Below are 19,796 nucleotides of genomic sequence, written 5' to 3' on the forward strand. Positions count from 1 at the left end.
ATATTTTTTTTTTTTTTTGAGACAGGGTCTCACTCTGTTGCCCAGGCTGGAGTGCAGTGGCGTGATCTCAGCTCACTGCAAGCTTCACCTCCAGGGTTCAAGCAATTCTCCTGCCTCAGCCTCCTGAGTAGCTGGGATTACAGGCGCCTGCCACCCCGCCCAGCTAATTTTTTTTTTTAGTAGAGACAGGGTTTAGCCATGTTGGCCAGGCTGGTATCGAACTCCTGACCTCAAGTGATCCGCCTGCCTTGGCCTCCCAAAGTTCTGGGATTACAGGCATAAGCCACTGTGCCCGGCCCAGTATGTATTTTTGAACAAGATTTGTGGGGATGCTGAAGATGTACAGAGGTATTTACCAGATGTAAATAGGGTCCTCTTATCCCTTACCCCCACTTTCCCACTACCCTGAACCTGGGAGCGTGCTCCTGTCTGTGGAATGAATGATCCAGCCTGGCTGAGGGCCCTCTAGGACAGACTGTCCGCTGATGCTCTTCTCCCAGCCCCTCCTGCCCGCTTCCTCCAGCATCTCTCTTCCCTAGTCCGCTCCTGTCCAAGGTTCCCTGATGCATGCTTTGTTTTCCAGCACACTAACCTTTTAAAATAACTATTTCCTAGCGTATCATAACCCAAGGATTTCAAATGTCTGGAAAGTATCCCTGCAGTGCCGTCTCCCCCAGCCTTGTGGCATGCGTGACTCTGCAGGCCATCTGAACAGCCCTCATCAACAGGGGTGTCATTGTCTTACAGCCCACTCCATGCAGATGGGGACAGAGCCCCTCTGTGCAGGCCAGGATTTCCTGTGTGCTGGCTGCCCTCTCTCTAAATAGCCCAAGTAGTGCCCTCTTCTGCCTGGTGATGGTGATTCATGGTGTTGTCTTCTTCTTCTTCTTTTTTTTTTTTGAGACGGAGTTTCATTCTTGTTGCCCAGGCTGAAGTGCAATGGCACGATCTCGGCTCATCACAACCTCCACCTCCTGGGTTCAAGCGATTCTCCTGCCTCAGCCTCCTGAGTAGCTGGGATTACAGGCGCCCGCCATCATGCCCAACTAATTTTTATATTTTTAGTAGAGATGAGGTTTCACTATGTTGGCCAGGCTGGTCTCAGAACTCCCTACCCCAGGTGATCCGCCCGCCTTGGCCTCCCAAAGTTCTGGGATTACAGGCATGAGCCACTGCACCCGGCCTGACTCATAGTGTCTTCTACAACCTGGTGCCTTATTTGTCTCTCTCTTTCTTGGTGGTAAAACATACTAAATATAAAACCTACCATTTTAACCATTTTTAAGCGTATAATTCAGTGGCATTTAGTACATTCACATTATTGTGCCACCATCACCCCTATCCATTTCCAGAACTTGTTTATCATCCCAAACAGAAACTCTATGCCCATTAAATAATAACTCCCCAATTCTCCCCCTTCCCTCAGTCCTTGGAAACCTCTATTCTACTTTCTGTCTCCATGAATTTACCTATTCTTGGTTCCTTATATAAGTGGAATTATACAATATTTGTACTTTTATGTCTGGCTTCTGTCACTTAGTATAACGTTTTCAAGGTTCATCCACATTGTAGCCTATGTCAGCATTTCATTCCTTTTTGTGGCTGAGTAATATTCCATTGTTCTAAGTATGTAGAGTACATTTTATTTATCCATTTATCTATTGATGGACAGTTGGGTTGTTTCCAGCTGTGGACTATTGTGAATAACGCCACTATGAACATTGGTGTACAATGACCTATTTGAGTCCTGTTTCCAACTCGTTGGGGTATATAACTATGAATGGAATCACTGGAGCATGTGGTAATTCTGTGTTTAACTTTGAGGAACCACCAAACTGTGGTTTTTCACTGTGTTTCACTATCTTTTTCATATTGGCTGTACCATTTTACATTGCCACCAACAATGAACTTTATTTTGTTTAATATCTTATTTTAGACTGCAGAAATAATGCCTATTTCTTGTAAGAACACCAAAGGTTGCAGAGGTATATGAAGCAAAGAAGAGAAGTTGCCCCCATGCAACTCTTCCTCTTAGGTAACTGCTGCCTGAGATTTGGTGCATATCCACCCAGACGTCTTCCTGTGTGTACCCAAGTATACACATGGACATCCAGACATTTGAACAAAAATGGTATAGTGTACACATGGCCTGGCCACTTGATTTATTTCATGCGATTCTATTTGGCACTGGAAGGTGTCGGCTGCATGTGGACATGCCCTGTGTTGTTTATTGCATATAGGGTATTGAGAGACAAGTGGGTGGTTCCCCATTTTAGCTCTGCATTTAAGGCTTTGCACATTTGGGCCTACCTTTCACCAGATCACAGCCTGTTTGGGGAATGTGAGCTGAGCACGCACTGGGGAGGCCCTCCAGCCCAGAGCCACCTTCCCCACCAGCCTCAGTCTTTCCCGAGTTGCTTGCCACCCCCAGTGCAGCTAAACTGAGCTGAGCTGTGAGCTTCCTTGTGAAGGAGGGCCACCCACCTGGCCTCAGCATGCAGGCAGCGCAGCCAGGCATCCCCTCCCCTCTGGGAATACCAGAGTGACTTAGAGCTGGGTGGAGAGTTGAGCAGCAGGCTGGAGTGTGTGTGTGTGTGTGTGTGTGTGTGTGTGTGTGAGTGAGTGAGAGAGAAGCTGTCGCCATTAGCCGGCTGGTCTCTAGTGGTACCGGGTGGCACTGTTCTTCGTGGTGACTTGTAGGGCCCTCGAGGTGTATAGCCCCCTCACTCACTCAGGAAGGTCCAGTTAGGCCTGGCAAAAGGCCACCTGTAAAGCCAGGGACCAGCCGGTCTTTCTCCAGCACCTTTTTCTGCAGAGCCCCGGGCAGCTAGTGGGAGAGTACAAAGAGGCCTGGAAATTCCATAAACTGCATAATCAGCCCCTGCATCTTGGCCGCTTGACTCTGTTTATTGATTCCTGTCCCCAAAAGCCCTTTACAAAAAGAGCCGCTTTGGTGAGGGGGTGAGTTGGACCTGGTGGGTGGCCTGCCCCTGTGGTCCCAGCACGGATGGAGCAGGCAGCTTCCCTAAACAAGCCACCTCTGCTGCAGCCACCCTGCAGAGCCGAGGAAGGGTGGGAATGAGGTCGCCCCCCACCGCCCCCCTGCCACGGTAGCGAGATCCACCCCCACGCCGGGCCCCTAGGGCCATTTACTTTGTAATTGCCAAAGGACAGGGTTCTCATTTCTCCTAATTTCCTCGAAGGCCTCAAGGTTAAGCTCTCATGAAGTGCAGGAGGGGAGCAGAGTGAAATCTTAGCCTCTTGATGACCCCTGTGAAATGGGACGGGAAGCAAGGGCCCGTTCCCCGGGAACTAAGGACAGGCCTGGGCCCCAGGGCTTATGAGGCTTGCTCAAAGCCTGTTTTTTTGCTGTTTGCATTATGTTTTTAGAATCAGATTTTTCCTTGTTGACTGACTTTTCCTCTGGTGACCATATTCCCTTCCCTCCCTCCCACCTCCCCAGCCTTCATCCCTCTTCTCCAGAATTCAGCCTTTCCCACCACTCCTGGTGGCTGATGTGTGACTTTTTAAGGGAACAGCTGCAGCTCTGAAAAGTTGCCCGAGACACAGTGTTTCAGGGTTGCTGGGTGCCCGTGAGGCCAGTTATGGGTGTTTTTCTTGCCTAGGAGATGCGGTGGGGTTGGGGGGCCAGAACACCTGCATGGTTGGAGGAGAGGTGCCATCTTTTGGCAAGGGGGTGTGGGAAGGCAGCCTTCGTAGAGCTGGGGCTGCCCCCTGCCAACTGGGGCGAGGGGGTGTCTTTCATCTCTCCCAGACACAGGGCTCCCACTGGGGTCTGGCTGCCCAGAGTCCCATCCTTTCCTCTGTGGCCGGCCTTGTGTCTCCTTCACTTGGTCTCCTTGACTTGGAACACCTTTGACCGCAAAACCCTGATTTTTATCGCTGTTGGAAATCCTCTCTGATTTCTTTTTTTTGAAACAGGGTCTCTCTCTGTTACCCAGGCTGGAGTGCAGTGGAGCCGTCATAGCTCACTGCAGCCTTGAACCCTGGGCTCAAGTACTCCTCCCATCTCATCCTCCTGAATAGCCGGGACTACAGGTGCGCACCACCATGCCTGGCTCATTTTTCCTTTTGTATAGAGAAAGGGTCTCTATGTTGCCCAAGCTGGTCTCAAGCTCCTGGCCTCAAGTGGTCCTCTCACCTCAGCCTCCCAAAGCACTGGGATTATATAGGTTTTCATATACTGTGCCCGGTCTCTGATTTAAAAGACAGTGGAGATGAGTTGGCCTGTACTTTCTCTGTGGACCTGCTATATGGGGCTGTGGGTTGGCCTGCACTTTTCTGCAGGTGGCCTGTCTAAGCTGACTTCCACCTGGAACCTGTCTGTGTTTGAGCCTGTGCTTTGATTGTGCAATTCTGAGCCTGCCCCACCCTCCTAGCTCCTTCCTGAAAGTGAAATGCTACAGTCTTTGCTCAAGAACAAAGGCCTCAAGCTCAGCCCTGCATGTTAATAATTTTCAAGTGTGGTCACTTCCTCTTGCCTGGCCTGACTCACCCTGGCTGCTGCCCGTTGTGGCTGCCATGGAAATACAACTCGAGGAGAGCCCAGACCAGGACAGGGAGGCCATGCTGTGGGTGGCAGTGGAGCCTGGCAAGGTGCCCTCCTGGCCTGGGACTGCTGTGGCAGAGGAGGCATGTGGTGGGGCCTCACCTGCCCAGCTCAGAGCTGAGGTGCCCCATTGCTTTTTTACCTCCCTGCTCCCTGGCTGGCCCGCTGCACCTACACACTCAATGCAGCGGCTTCGCTCCTGCTCCTGGATGGCTGGAGGTGGGATCATTGCCAGGATGGCCTCATGTGCCCAGGTCTCCTGGAAGACTCAGTTTCCCTCTTTGTCCCATGCAGAGGTGCAGAGGTTCATTATTGTAAGTGGGGTGACAGCGTGGTGATGGGTTGGAGTGTGGGCTCTAGGGTGGAATCCTGACCTGGTTACTCCTGGCTGTGAGGCTTGGGGCAAGGTATTTAACTCCTCTGTACCTCAATCCCCTCCTCTGTAAAATAACAGTCCCTACTTCATAGGATTGTTGGGAGGATGGCATGGCACCCAGGCCAGCTCTCTGCTATAGGGTTTGTGCCCAACCTGGAGCCTGGCTGAATGCAAAGGGTTTGGGGACTTTCCCGCAGCATGGTAAGCTGTTGAGTGCACACATAAAGCACAATCATTGTGGATAGTCAGTGTGGTCAGAGTGAAAGGATGATCTATCTTGGGATTCTCAGATGGCTAGGATCAGCAGATCCTGGCTACAGTTCACAGATGTTTCACCTGTGGAAGCTGGGTTTTCATCCTTGCCTTTCCTGTTCATCCTTCCTCTTTAGTTATTTTGCACATGCACACAGGTTCACCATACACAAAGGTAGCATGAATCTCAATTCACCCCGTGTCCAGGCTGTGGGTCTGATAATCCCCACAACTCTACTGTTAGGGATCCACAGACCTTGAAGAATGAGGCAGTCACATGTTTGCCACCAGCAAACAGTGTTCAAGCCCTACCTGAATGCATCATGGTTTTCTTTTTGAGACAGAGTCTTGCTCTGTTGCCCAGGCTGGAGTGCAGTGGTGTGATCTCAGCTCACTGCAACCTGCGCCTCCCAGGTTCAAGCACTGAATGCATCATGGTTTTTTTTTTTTTTCTTTTTTTGAGGTGGAGTCTCACTCTTGTCTCCCAGGCTGGAGTGCAATGGCGCAATCTCAGCTCACTGCAACCGCTGCCTCCCTGCAGCCTCTGCCTCCCAGGTTCAAGCAATTCTCCTGCCTCAGCCTCCCGAGTAGCTGGGATTACAGGTGCCTGCCACAATGCCTGGTTAATTTTTGTATTTTTAGTAGAGATGGGGTTTCACTGTGTTGGCCAGGCTGATCTTGAACTCCTGACCTCAGGTGATTAGACCGCCTCTGCCTCCCAAAGTGCTGGGATTACAGGTGTGAGCCACCACGCCTGGCCAATGCATCATGTTTTAATGATGATCATCAAAGGAGCCAAGGGACTGACAAATGTCTAGCTGCTTCTGGAAGATTCTAGCAACTGCTGGCTGCTTCTCATGCTGTTTTCTCACATCCCTTAAGTCTGATTAAACTTGTAACCCATTTGTAGGCTGGGGCCATTTCGGCTACATCTTCTATACAGCCCAGTCCCTCATGCCCATTCTGTGCTGGGAAAGGGGGAGCACACCATTCACACCTCCCAGGTGGCTGCTTCCCTGTGACAAACAGAGTAGGTGCAAGTTTGGGCTTGTGAGGTGATTTGGCAGTGCCTTTGTTTGATGACTGTTGACTGAGCCCAGGTGTGCAGACTCAATGTTTACAGAGTCCTGCTTGGCTCACGGCTGGGGCTGGAATGAAGAAAATAAATATTCAGGGGAGGGGTAGGTGGCATGGATGATCCAAAAGTCATCTGTTTAGGGCCTAGAGCCAGAGGTAAGGTATTTTTGCATGTTTCCTTAAGTCAACCAGACAGGAACTTTTTGTCATGAGTATCTACAGTGTGTGCTGGCTGCTATAGGGACCGAGCAGTCCATGAAACTCAGTTTACATCCCTGTGGACCAGCTGGGAACCTGGAGTGGACACAGAGGATGTCGGAGGTGAAAGCAGTCTTTTTTTTTTTTTTTTTTTTTTGAGACAAAGTCTTGCTCTGTCGCCCGGGCTGGAGTGCAGTGGCCGGATCTCAGCTCACTGCAAGCTCCGCCTCCCGGGTTTACGCCATTCTCCTGCCTCAGCCTCCCGAGTAGCTGGGACTACAGGCGCCCGCCACCTCGCCCGGCTAGTGTTTTGTATTTTTTAGTAGAGACGGGGTTTCACCGTGTTGGCCAGGATGGTCTCGATCTCCTGACCTCGTGATCCGCCCGTCTCGGCCTCCCAAAGTGCTGGGATTACAGGCTTGAGCCACCGCGCCCGGCCATGAAAGGAGTCTTGGAGATTGTTTAGTCCTACCCTCCCATTTTCCAGATGGAAACCTGGAGGCCCAGGAGGTAAAATGATTTGTCCGAGATCACTTGGCTAACTGGTGATGGGACCAAAACCAGCATCCAGGTCCTGAACTGCATCACCTTGCAAGAGAGTGGTCCTCACACTTTCCTGTGCATGGGAATGACCCAGGGAGCTTGTTAGAAAGCAAATCCCCAGGCCATGTCCTCAGAAATTCTGATTTAATAGTGAGTTAGAGAATATGGGGAGTCTGAGGAAGGTAGTCACCACCACCCTCTGAGATACACTGCTATAGTGCAAAGAGCATTTGACTTCTTAGACTGACGGAAAAGCTCATTGCATTTCCTGAAGCCTCATCAGTAGCAGTGAGCGGAACAGGCAGAGATGCAAACAACTTGAGAGATGGGAGCATGAGGGATTAAACCCAGGCTTTAAAATGCATTACAAGTAACTGGTATGTCAGGAGACTTGACATGTACATGCAATTTAAATGTGGCGCAGTCCTGGACAATCTCTAGGTCACACACCACTCGGTGTATCTATCTATAAAATGGTCATGATGATGGTGGAAGGTAATAACCTACAGTACTACATTGTCACGAGGATTAAACAATGTGATGCATGAGAAGCACTTTGCCTAGCACTTGCTAAATGGCAGCTTCTCTGATTATGCATAATTGCTGGGGGTGGATGAGGGCAGGTTTCTGTTTAATGCCTTTACATAATGGACTTCTGCTGAGGGTTTCATTTGAAGAAAGCGGTTCTGGTTCTGTAGCTAAAGAAAGTGTACAGACCCTTCCATCCCTGGGGGACTAGGATGCAGCAGGCTGTTTCTGCAGAGGACTCATCCCAGTTTGCACCTAGAAAATTGGTACCGTTCCTCTGGTCCTGACCCACTCTCCCAGCCCCCACCTATATATATCCCTGGAAGATTTCAATGATCAGACCAAACAGGGACTGTTTCTCTCCATTTTCTAGAAGTAGAGATTGAGGCCCTCGGGAGGCAAAGGAGGCTGGTTATGGGACCCCTAGGAGCTCTTGTCCCCTTCCCCTGATTGTTAGATTTGGGGCCGAGGCTACCAGCCCCAGCTGGCCTGAAGTCCTTCCCTGCGCTGCCTTCTAGGAGCTGGGCCTGCAGGGAACCAGGAAGCTGGTGTCTTGGCCAGGGTGTGCCACTTCCTGGTTCTGGCCAGTTTTGCTGCCAGTCAGGTCAGCCTGACCTTACCAATGCTGTAAAATCCATTCCGGGTGCAGATGGGGGAAGAGAGGGATCCCAAGGCCTCATCTGGCCCTGCTATCGGCCTAATGAAGGGGGTGGCTTGGAGGGTGGGCTGTGGGAGGGCTGAGGGTGCTATCAGTGCACACTAGTGAGTGCGTATAGAAGAGGGACTGTAATTTTAGCTTCAGAGTTGGGCGAAGAGGGGAGTAGTACATTGAGTTCCTGGGCTGTGTGGGACGGTTCAAGAAAAAATCCTAAAGCGGTGTCTGTGTCCTGTGGCCGTGAGGGCCTGGGAGGAGCATGTGGCACTGTGCAAGTGAATGGGGTTGAGTGAGCTGGTGTGTGTGGCAATGAGTGGGAGCCTGTGAGCACATGCAGGCATGTGAGCTGTGTGCTGCCATGTGTTGCTGTGTGTGCCCATACAAGGAGAGAGCACTGGCCAGGGGTCTCACGATCTGGGTTCGAATCCCAGTGCTGCAGCCACTGGGCTCTGTGACCTTTGGCAACATGCACCATCTGGAAGTGAGAACATGAGGTTTCTCCTGCCTCCCTAACCGTGGCAGCTCCAGAGTATATGTGTGGGCACGTGAGTGTGCGGATGGGCAGGAGAGGGGACCTAGGCAGCTGGCATCTGGGTGCTCCTGGCTGTGCAAGGGGAGCTCTGCTGCTACACAGGCAGAGCAGGGGCCGAGGCCAGGCGGAGGGAGCAGTCTGTGATTGGGGGGTGTAGTTGGCCCAGCAGTAAGTGGCTCTAAACTATCCCATCTGCTGTCTGGGCTGGGCCCTTCTCACTCTGGGTGGAATTTCTGATGGTGTCCCGGCTGCCTGAGGTGGGCGGCCTCCCAGCCGCAGCTGCTGCTTGCTCTTCTGAAGCTCAGCCCTGGGCCAGCCACCCCTCCCTCCCAGCCTCTGTTCCTCTGCCCTGGGCCTGCATTCCTCAGCTGCCAGAGAAGGCATTTCTGAGAGGGCCACTCTGCCTGTGCTCCTGCTGCCCAGGGCCCATGGAGCCCCTCCCCTAGGGGCCAGTTCCAAGCCACCTCCTTCCCGTGGGTAGGAGTGGGCACCCTGCATTATTCCAATCACTTCTCCTACCCTTGGAAGCTTAGCTGGAGGGCAGGGTATTGGCTGCTGGCCCAGCTCCCTGCTCTTCCCTTAGGGTCCCTGAGCTCTCCCAGCCTGAGGTCGTAGAAGTCCCTGAGTAGGGAGGCCTTTACGCTGCACATTCGCTCCCTTCAGGGTTGGATTCAAGGTCATATTCCCAGACTAGACGTCTGGGCCAGACTCTAGACTCAGCCCCCTGGAACTATATGGCCTTGGGGTGCTATGGCCAGTGCTCATAGAGTCTTACTAACAGCTGCCCCTGACTGACAGCTTCCCTTGTGCGGTGCTGTGCATGCCACCACAGTGAATCCCCTGCAGGAGCCCCATCTGAGAAGGTATAGGTATCCCCATATTACAGATAAGGAAATAGGCTCAGAGCAATCCTGCTTGCCCAGTAAGCTGCAGGGTCAGGAGGTAAACAGAGGACTGCCCAACTTCTGACCACTCAGGCTAAAGCCCCACTCCTGACTACTCAGCTCCATGGCTTCCTACCCCAGACATAGCACCAGTAAACATCAACTTGTGGTTTCCCCTCCACCAGGAGTTTTCTGGCCAGACCCCCAGCCCTGCTATGCCCCAACAGTCCCTCCACGCCATGGTTCTACCTCTGAAACAGCTATGCTATGAGCCGGCACTTTGCCCACTCAACCCTCATTCCTTCCCTGAATCCCCAGCAGGAGGCAGGTGGGTCCCTGACCAAGGTTGGAGGGTGCCCCACGGGGGTGCGGTGACTGGAGAAAGCCTGCCTAAATGATCAGAGCAGGAAGGATTGGGTTGGGATTCTTAGGATTGAAAAGGTTTAAAGCCCTGGAGCCTCTGGGGTTTGCTTTCTTAAGATTTTTTCTACCATAATTCAGTTTTTTTTTTTTTTTTTTTTTTAGACCTAGTCTTGCACTGTCGCCCAGGCTGGAGTGCACTGGTGCAATCTCAGCTCATTGCAACCTCTGCCTCCTGGATTTGAGTGATTCTCCTGCTTCAGCCTCCCAAGTAGCTGGGATTACAGGCCCCTGCCACCACACCCAGCTAATTTTTTGTATTTTTAGTAGAGATGGGGTTTCACGACATTGGCCAGGCTGGTCTCAAACTCCTGACCTCGTGATCCGCCTGCCTCAGCCTCCCAAAGTGCTGGGGTTACAGGTGTGAGCTACTGCACCTGGCCATAATTCAAGTTTCTAAAAATTTTGTTTTAATTAGAGAGTAAAGACATGCTAGAAAAACTTTTAATTAGAGACACTATAGGTTGGAAGTTAAGCAGATCATGGACTCTGGGGCCAGACGGTTTGGATTCCAAATCTGGCTCTGCCACTGACTGTGTGACCTTGTGTAAGTTATTTAATCTCTCTGAGCCTTAGTTTTCTTTTCTGTGAAGTGGATGCATTCATTGCTGTACTGTGGGGATTGGATGAGATAATGCATGCCAAGTGTATAGAAAATGCATGCATCTAGCAAGTGCTCATAGATGTTTGCTATAATTATTATTAAATAGTAACTTATGTCTGTTGTAGATAATATAATATGCAAAAGACATAGCTGGGTGCGGTGGCTCACACCTGTAATCCCAGCACTTTGGGAGGCCTAGGCAGGCGGATCATCTGAGATCAGGAGTTCGAGACCAGCCTGGTCAACATGGTGAAACCCTGTCTTTACTAAAAATACAAAAAATTAGTTTGGCATGGTGGCACGTGCCTGTAGTCTCAGTTACTCTGGAGGCTGAGGCAGGAGAATCACTTGAACCAAGGAGGCAAAGGTTGCAGTGAGCTGAGATCACGCCACTGCACTCCAGCCTGGATGACAGAGAGAGACTCTATATCAAAAAAAAAAGCAAAAGATATAAAAATCACTGGCAATGCTATTAATGTTCTTAGTAATCCAATAATAATGGATTATTTGCATATTTTATTTTTAAATTAATAAATGAGTATCAATCAAAATTTTAAAGGTATACAGGAATCTATAGTGGAAAAGTTTCCCTGATCTATCTCTTATGACCCAGTTCTCCCCAGGGGAAACATGTAAGTTTCTTGTGAATCCTTTCAGAGTTCATACACACACACACACACACACACACACACACCCATAATGCACTATAGTAGAGTGACTATACTCATTGTTTTGTACCTTGCATTGTTCCCTTAGGTCTTGGGCTAAGGAGACATATTGAAATCCCTCATTTTTGTTATTGAATAGCATTATATAGAGAGAGGATGATGATGATAATGTATCATATTTTCATCAGCCTGCTACTGGGTAGACTTGTGGAGTGTTTCCAGTCTTCTGCTGTTACACTTACAAGGAATATCCTTATGCACATACACAGTTGCAAACATATCATCTGTAGGTAAATTTCATAGAAGTGGAATTCCTGAATCAGTAGGTAGGTACAAAGTGTGCCTTAGTGTGGAGGGTAGGGGCAGGGGTTGGGAGTTCTGTTTGCAGGACCCTCCTCTGCCCATCCTGAGCACTCCTTTCTAATCATGGGTTCCTTGGCCTGGATTACCTGGGCATGTTCAGATGCTAAATTGTGGGGCATTGATTGCTGCCTGTCCCCGGGGCCCAGAGGTGTCTCCTGCTGCTGTCCAGACCTCAGAATTCAGCCTGTTGGAGGGCTTCAGCCTGACTGCCTATAGGAGAAGCCCAGGGAGGAGCAGCTGACCCCTTTTCCCAAGAAGCTGGGCCTGGTCCAGTATGAGCTCATGCCTGGAGCCAGCCCAGCTTCCTTGGCCCTGCACCTGAGTTACTGGTGGCCTCCTTCCTCCAGCATGGGCCATTTGACTTGGTAGCATGAACGCGCATGTTCCTACCAGCCCAGTGGGGTCCCCTAGAGCTGTGGCACCTGCAGGAGGGCAGGGGGGACAGTAACCCCCCTCATCCACTGAGGTTTGATCTCCTTCCAGGCACCTGAGTCGAATATCTTGGCTGAGGTGGTGGCTTTTGTTTATGGAGAGAGGGACTGTTGTGGAAATAGTCCCCAGCCAGCCCAGGTTGTGGTGGAAAACAGTTGGTTGCTCAGGCAACTTGACAACTTCAGTAGGGTGGGAAAAAGTTTTTGTGAGGAAACTGCCACAATTTTGTCTTCTTCATTGCTTCCTGGACATAAGCACCATCCCTTATACCTCCAGCGGCATCCAGGCACCCCCAGCCTCTCCAGGGGCAACCCTGCCCTTTAGAATTCGATTTAACTCACAGTTATTGGGTTCTTGCTGTGTGCCCAGCTCTGTGCTTGGCTCTAGGGAGCATGGAATGGTGATCAAGCCCAGTGGATACAGAGCATTAAATCTGGAATCGGACCTTCTGGGTTCAAATTTCAGCTTGGCCGCTTAGCTGTGTGACCTTGAACAAGTTACTCAACTCTTCTACGCCTCATTTTTCTACTATAAAGTGGAAAGAGCAGTAGTAATATGCACCTCATAGAGCTGTAGAGGGGATGAAGAGAGTTAACATGCAATAAGGCACTTTGAGTCGTGGCTAGCATATAAGGAAGCAGGCAATAAATATTATCTATTCTCATTATGACTGTTAGGACCATTATCTTGCTAAGATGAACCAAACAAATGACATGTTTCTCTGCTGAGGAGCCTCACCTTGGATCTTGTTCACTGGAAGGCAGTGTTGGCTTCTTGATGGTGCCTTTTGTGGCAGCCACGCCTGATATTTGGGCCTCAGGAGCAGAGATGAATGATGATGTGCTTAGGACTGAGGCTCTGGGACCAATTTGTCCATGAGGGACCTCATTCACCTCCTCTGGAACCTCTTGCCCTCGTCCCTGCCCCACATCTCCCATTGGCTACAGACATGGCCACAAGTGTTGAGGCAGGAGAGAGAAAAATTAGAAAAGAAAAGGTCTTTTTTTAATCTTTTTTTTTTTTTTTTTGAGACAGAGTCTCACTCTGTTGCCCAGGATGGAGTACAGTGGTGTGATCTTGGCTCACTGCAACCTCCGCCTCCTGGTTCAAGTGATTCTCGTGCTTCAGGCTCCCAAGTAGCTGGGATTACAGGTACACACCACCACACCAGGCCAATTTTTGTATTTTCAGTAGAGACGGGGTTTTACCATGTTGGCCAGGCTGGTCTCGAACTCCGGACCTCAGATGATCTGCCCGCCTCGGCCTCTCAAAGTGCTGGGATGACAGGCATAAGCTACCAAGCCTGGCCTTTCTTCTGATTTTTAAAGATTAAAAACAAATTTTAAAGGAATGCCCCACCCTTACAGATCTAAGTGATAGGGGTGGGGGTGGCCAAGGCGTCATGGCATGCCCAACCTGCACAGCTCATGGGGTAGCCTTTGGAAGGCAGGGGCTGCCCCTAGCCTCACTCCTGCTGGCAGCCCTGCTGGGTGGGCATAGAAACCAGGTGTCCTGTTTCTCTGGGTGACAGTGGGGCTTCTTGCTAGCAAAGAGCTTGAGGAGTCCTTTTATCAAATCCTCATGGTTTTGTTTTGTTTTGTTTTTGAGACGGAGTCTTGCTCTGTCACCCAGGCTAGAGTGCAGTGGCATGATCTTGGCTCACTGCAACCTCCACCTCCTGGGTTCAAGCAGTTCTCTGCCTCAGCCTCCCGAGTAGCTGGAATCACAGGTGCCCAGCACCATGCCTGACTAATTTTTGTATTTTTAGTAGAGATGGTGTTTCACCATTTTGGCCAGGCTGGTCTTGAACTCCTGATCTCCTGATTCACCTGCGTTGGCCTCCCAAAGTGCTGGGATTAAAGGCGTGAGCCACCACACTGCCAAATTCTCATGTTTTACAGATGTAGAAGAGATCAGTGGTCCAGAGAAGTACGCAAGGTCACACAGCAGCGCATGACAGCATTGTCTGTCTCTCCCCTGCTCCTCCTCCTCCTCCCCTAAGCTCCAGCAGTCTCTTTTCTCCAATGGCTGTGCCCGAGGGTCCTCTTTGCCCTTCCTGGCTGCCTGGGGGCGGGCACAGGTGTGGCTGCCCAGCAGCTCTGGGGGCCTCGGGAATGAGGCTGGCTTTGTTGCAGCCCCAGCAGCTGTGGCCATTTGGGTCGAATTTCCATTAAGCCTTTTCCGAGCCTTGGGCAGGAGCAGGAGGCTCAGCGTTTAAAGGTCACCCGGCTTTTGAAGCTGCAGCGACATTAATAGCTTGGGAAGAAAACAAGCCTGTGCAGGGACAGGAGGACAAGGCGTCTCTGTCAGGGCTGCCTCACACACACACACACCCTGAGAGCCTCTATCTGTCTCTTGCTCTCCTCTCCCCTTCCTTTCACTCCCTTTTGGGGCCTCTTCAGCTCTGAAGCCAAGAAGCTCAGGCAGATTTCCCTGCACCCCACCCGCTCTGAGGTGACAATTGGCCGAGGATGCAGCTGCCCCAGCCCAGCAGCCTCTGCCATTACCCACTTGAGGTTTCCGCAGGGCTCAACCATGGTTACACAAGCCTCCCAGGGTCATATGACCTCATTCTGGCCCCACTGGCTTTTGCAGCCTGGATTCCTAATGAGACAGTGAGCCTGGGCTGCGTCTCCCCATACGGGAAACGAGAGCGCTGTCAAGTGGGTTGTCTTGAATGCCAATTCTAATCGCTGGGTCGTGGCTTGCGCAGAGGCCGTGTTGCAGAGGGTTCTGAGGTTGTGTGGGTTCTGTAGGACAGTAATACCTGGATGGATTAGTGATGTCTGCCAAGGACGAGGGCTAGAAGGTGGTGGCACATGTGCCACAGATCTCCCGCCTAGGACTAAATGATTTGACAACTCTGCAGGTCTTGGGTACTAAGACCCCTGAGGCAATTGGGTGGTTCTTCTCCCTTTTAATCAGTCCAAGGGTGGGGGTGGGGCACATTCTTGGGTTCTGAGAGAAAAGCCACTCTGGCCCTTTCCCTGGGAGCTGCCCAGGCCTGAGCTCTGGGACACCACCTAGTGGCCTGGCTTGGCAGTGCCACTGGGCTGGGCCCAGATCTTAGGCAAGAAGCAAATCCCTCTGCAGGTAGGCATCACGACAATCACAGATGGACACAGGGTCTGCTCCTTGGTGATTTTCAGAGGAGGGAGGCTGGGGTGTGCAGAGACAGAGCTGGTCTGAGGAGTCCTACCCTCCTTCCAGAAGAGTGACCTCTGGGTGGGGCACAGGAAGGTGCTGGCCGTTGGGACCTGTAGCTTCCTGTTCTAATTCCCACCTTTCAGGGTTGGGCCCTGATCCTCCTAGGGGGCAGAATGGAAGGTCAAGTCAGATCTAGGAGGGGGTCGACCTCCTGCCCCCAGGGCTGGCATTAGCTTGGAAAGGGGCAGCCTGCCATCAGTCTTGTGTCCATGTCACTGGGCTGCCTTGGCCTCAGACCCCTTGTCTCTGAAGTGAGATAATAACACATTTCCTTATATATCTTCTAGGTTTGTTGTGAGGAGTAAATGAGTGTGTGGGGAACAGAGGGCTTTGGAAACTGAAAAGCCCCCCGCCCACCATTGCTGTGAGCCAGAAGAGGAAGGGAAGGGAGGGAAATGCACAGTTACTGCACTCCTCCATCTTTCCTTCCCTTCTTTACTCATTCGCCTAATAAATATCTATTGACCATGCCAGGCACCGATTCGGGCACTGGGGATACCACAGTGAGTATGGCAAAGCCCCTGCCCTCATGGAGCTTACATTCTAGTGGAGAAGATATCAGTGACAAATGTATAATATCCATGGTGGTCTGTTTCACGAATAGGACAGGTAAGCCTAAAGGGTTAGGAACACTGGGATGTTGAGGGGTGGACTTGCCTCTTGGTCCCCACTCAAGGTGATGGTTGAGTAGGGACCAGAAGGAAGGGAGCCGTGCAGATATGTGGGAGCAGAACATAGCAGGTGGTGGAAAAAGTAAGTTCAGAGGCCCCTGGGTGGGAGTGTGCCTGGCTCATTGGTGGACTAGCAAGGATCCAGGTAACTGCCGTGAGTGAGGCTCTCTCTGTATGTGTGCATGCATATTTGACAGCAGGTCAAATGGTGTCATGGGTAGGACCATGTGGGTTGGCCACAGTAAAACTCTGGGTATTCTGGGGACATGGAAATCACTGGGAGGTGTGGAGCAGAGAAAGGCCATGACCCCTGCGATGAGGGGTCTCTAGGCTGGCAAGTGGGAGGCAGGGAGCTAGGGAGGGCGTGGTAGCTGTGGAGGTGGTGAGGAGTGGCCAGATTCAGAAATCATTTGGAAGACGGGGAAGATAGGCTTTGCCATAGATTGGACATAGAGTGTAAGAGAATGAGAGCACTCCAAGATGACTCCAAAGGTTTTGGCGAAGCCAGGGAGAGTTGCCATTAACAGAGATGGAGAAGGCAGGGGAGGAACAGGTTGGGGTTGGAGGGAATCACAGGTGGGATGGATCCATGTTGTTGGAGCTGCTGTTGGGTGTCCAAGTAGAGGCAGCAGGAAGGCTGTATGAGTGTGGAGTTGAGGGGAGTGCCCACAGGAGAGGCTAGAGCACATGAGAGCCAGTGTTCAGTATGCACATGGTATTCCAAGCCGTGGGGCTGGATGAGATTGCTCAGGGAGTGAGTCTACCCCGGGAAAAGGTCCCAGGCCTGTGCCTGAAGCCACAGCAGCCTGTCTCAATGGGTGCTTATTATGCTCCAGGTACCCGTGTACATTCTATTAATACTCCTTCCAAGGAGGTGCTATCCCTATGTCTACAAGTGAGGGAGCTGAGGTTCAAAGAAATGAAACAATTTCCCCAAGTCGCACAGCCTTACTAGGGTCAGAAAGTGCACCCAGGGCTCTGGCTCCCCGGCTCTCACAGCTCCCATGCAGACCCTCGCTGGCCTTGATGCACCAGGCAGGAGGCTGGCTGAGATGACCCTGGGCAAGGCCAGATGAACTGCACTGGGGCAGCTTGCCCACCTCTGTGGGCCAAGCCGGGAGTGACTCAGGCCTTGGCTGCGTGCTCATGCTAGGAGAGGAGGTTGGCTGTTTGCCGCCCCTGCCAGGCCTGGATTCCTTTACAGGGGAGGTGGAGAGCCACTCTGATCCTGGCTCCCTGGGACCTGAAGGAGGACAGGTGTGGGGTTTCTGCCTCCCAGTCCCCAGGTCATCCACAATCATGAGTTCAGGGGAGCCTTTGAGTCAGCTTCTGAGAGGTCTGATAAGCCCAGTGGGTTGTTTGCTTCCTTTTTCAGAAGCCAGTCAGGGGTTATCTCCCTCTGTTTCCCTACCAGTGCTCAGCAGCTGGGGTTCTGAGAGGTGGTGTGGTTTCTCCAAGGTCACAGAGCCAGCTCTGGAGCAGAGCCAAGAGACCTTGCTACCATGCTGTCTGGGTCATGTTTCCTCTGCTGAAGTGTCCTCTGGGCTATGCCCAGTCTCCTGAACCTGGGGCACACATGGCTGAATTTCTTATGCTCCTTGGCTCATAGCCCTGTCAGCCTTGCTTGGCATTTTTTGCCTCTTAGGAAGTGGGTTCCTAATTCTGGCCTCGCCACATACTGGCTGTGTGACTTTGGGCAGTTTACCTAACCTGTCTGAAATGGTTCCCACAGCTATGAAATGGAGGCAGCAACACCTGTCTCATGGAGTTGTAATAAAGATTAAACGTGAAAGCATGTGGCACAAGCTCATAAACCTGTTGCCTACTTGCCTCAATCTTTTCAGGTATTTTCAACTGCTTTTCATTTGAGCAGTGCTAGTTGCCAAAGGCAGCCTGGCAGGGACAACTCTGACCCTGCTCCCAGGCACACCACAGCCATGGCCTCAGACTCTGCCCTGAGCTTAGCCAGGGGGAGAAAAGGAAAGTGGTCTGAGAATTGGGGGCCTCCATAGTCCACCTGGTTCTATAGGCAGCCTGGGAGTCTCAGACCTTATAGAGTCTTGTGGAAATGGTGCTTCTGTAAATCAAAATGTTTCCCATTACTGTTTCCTTGTGTTTCCCATTACAATTTCTGAGCCACTCTTCTCATCTACAGAACCACGCATTAATAGAAAAGTCTAGACTTTGCCTTTACTCACTGTGTGTCCTCAGGCAACTCCCTCCTAGACTTGGGTCTCAGGCTCTTCACCTGTAATGTGAGGCAGGGTGTGGGCCTGGGCTGGAGTGTCAGTCCTTTACATTTTGTGGTCCCCACAAGGATGCTTTCAATGCTTTGCACCTGGGCCAGATGGAAGCGGCTGCATGAGCTGCCGTGTCTCCAGTTGCCCAGGCCAGCCCAGCCTCCCCCGGGACCGTGAGGATCGATATTTCCTTCCAGAGGCCTAAAAGAGTTCCAGGGATTGACATCCAGGTGCTGGGGAAAACTCCCCTAGAATCTCCCTACCCCATCCCCTGCGGGGGCAGCTTGGCCAGTTTACCCACTGCTCCTGGCTCTCTACCAGCCTCCTGGGGCAGTGATACCTCGAATGCCACCTTCTAGGCAGTGTGCTGAGGATTATCTTATTTCATTCCCATTGAAACCCCCTAAGGGGTGCATCGAGATGAGGACATAGGGCCGTGGAGAGGATGGGAGACTTGTCTGAGGCCACGTGCGGAGGGGGAACTGCAGCCCTGTCTGAACCAGTTTGCGCTTCCTATAAGTGGCTTCTGGAGTTTCTCAACACTCAGAGAGGCCCAGAACCCAAGGGAGCTGTCCAGAGGGCTGCTAATGGGGAAAAAGTAGGTCTTGCCATCTTCCTTCTTCTTCCCCTGGGGGTGGCCCAGGTCATCTTTCTTTGAGGGATTGCCTTTGGCAGAGTGAGAGCCGGGTCCCTCCATCTCTCTTAGTAAATTACCGGAGGGGCAGGGAGATGATGGCTTTACTCCAGAAGGCCTTAACACAACTCACTGACCCCTGTGTGTGATGACACTAGGGCAGCAGACAGTAGCCCAAGGCATCAGCTTTTGGGGACCTCCCGGCCCTGAGGTCTGTGTTAGAGACTTGAGGGCAGGTCCCCAGAACCCAGGACAAAGGCAGTTGTCAGGGTGGAGCCCTGCCTCGGAGGGCATTTTGGCTGAGGCGAAGCTGCATACTCTTCTGATGTATGTGGGTTGGTGGGAGATGTGGGTGTGGGGGTGTTGGGGTATCTAAAGCCAGCTATGGGAAACCATGTCATACCTGGCTACCTTCCTGTGTTCCTTCTCACAGCAAAACTCTCTTGGACCGATCATTTGAGGTGTCTCCTTGTGAAATGGCTTTGGCCCCTCTGGGCTCTGACTTGCTCATGTAGGAAGAGATGGGGTAGAGGGAGTTGGATAATAAATCATGCTTCACTCAGTCAACAGAATACTATTCAGACACTAAAAATGATGGCATAGCCCTATGTATTCCGACATGGGAAGATGGCCACAATATCTTATGTGGAAAAAACTAGTTGCATAGAATTTATGGTTTGATTACATTAGTAAAATAAATTCATTTATGGTGGTATATGCAAAGAAAAAATAATGCCAGGCGCAGTGGCTCATGCCTGTAATCCCAGCACTTTGGGAGATAGAGGCAGGTGGATCACTTGAGGCCAGGAGGTTGAGACCGGCGTGGCCAACATGGTGAAACCCCATCTCCATTAAAAATACAAAAATTAGCCCCAGGCGTGGTGGTGCATGCCTGTAGTCCCAGCTACTCAGGAGGCTGAGGTGGGAGAATTGCTTGAACCT

The 19,796-nt window shown here is 51.4% G+C and overlaps 1 protein-coding gene across 2 annotated transcripts in view; it reads left to right on the forward strand.

Moving 5' to 3' along the window:
- Positions 1–4,480: 4,480 nt before the first annotated feature.
- The window catches only part of CUEDC1 (CUE domain containing 1), a 42,108-nt gene continuing 26,792 nt past the window's right edge, over positions 4,481–19,796 (forward strand). The window contains exon 1 of one of the 2 annotated variants that reach the window (XM_011953717.1): positions 4,481–4,884. The gene's annotated coding sequence lies outside the window, so the exon portion shown is untranslated. The remainder of the gene's footprint in view (positions 4,885–19,796) is intronic. The other variant, XM_011953718.1, reaches the window with a different exon arrangement.

Source organism: Colobus angolensis, unplaced genomic scaffold (assembly GCF_000951035.1).
Source record: "Colobus angolensis palliatus isolate OR3802 unplaced genomic scaffold, Cang.pa_1.0 Scaffold37, whole genome shotgun sequence".
Taxonomy (NCBI): Eukaryota; Metazoa; Chordata; class Mammalia; order Primates; family Cercopithecidae; genus Colobus; species Colobus angolensis.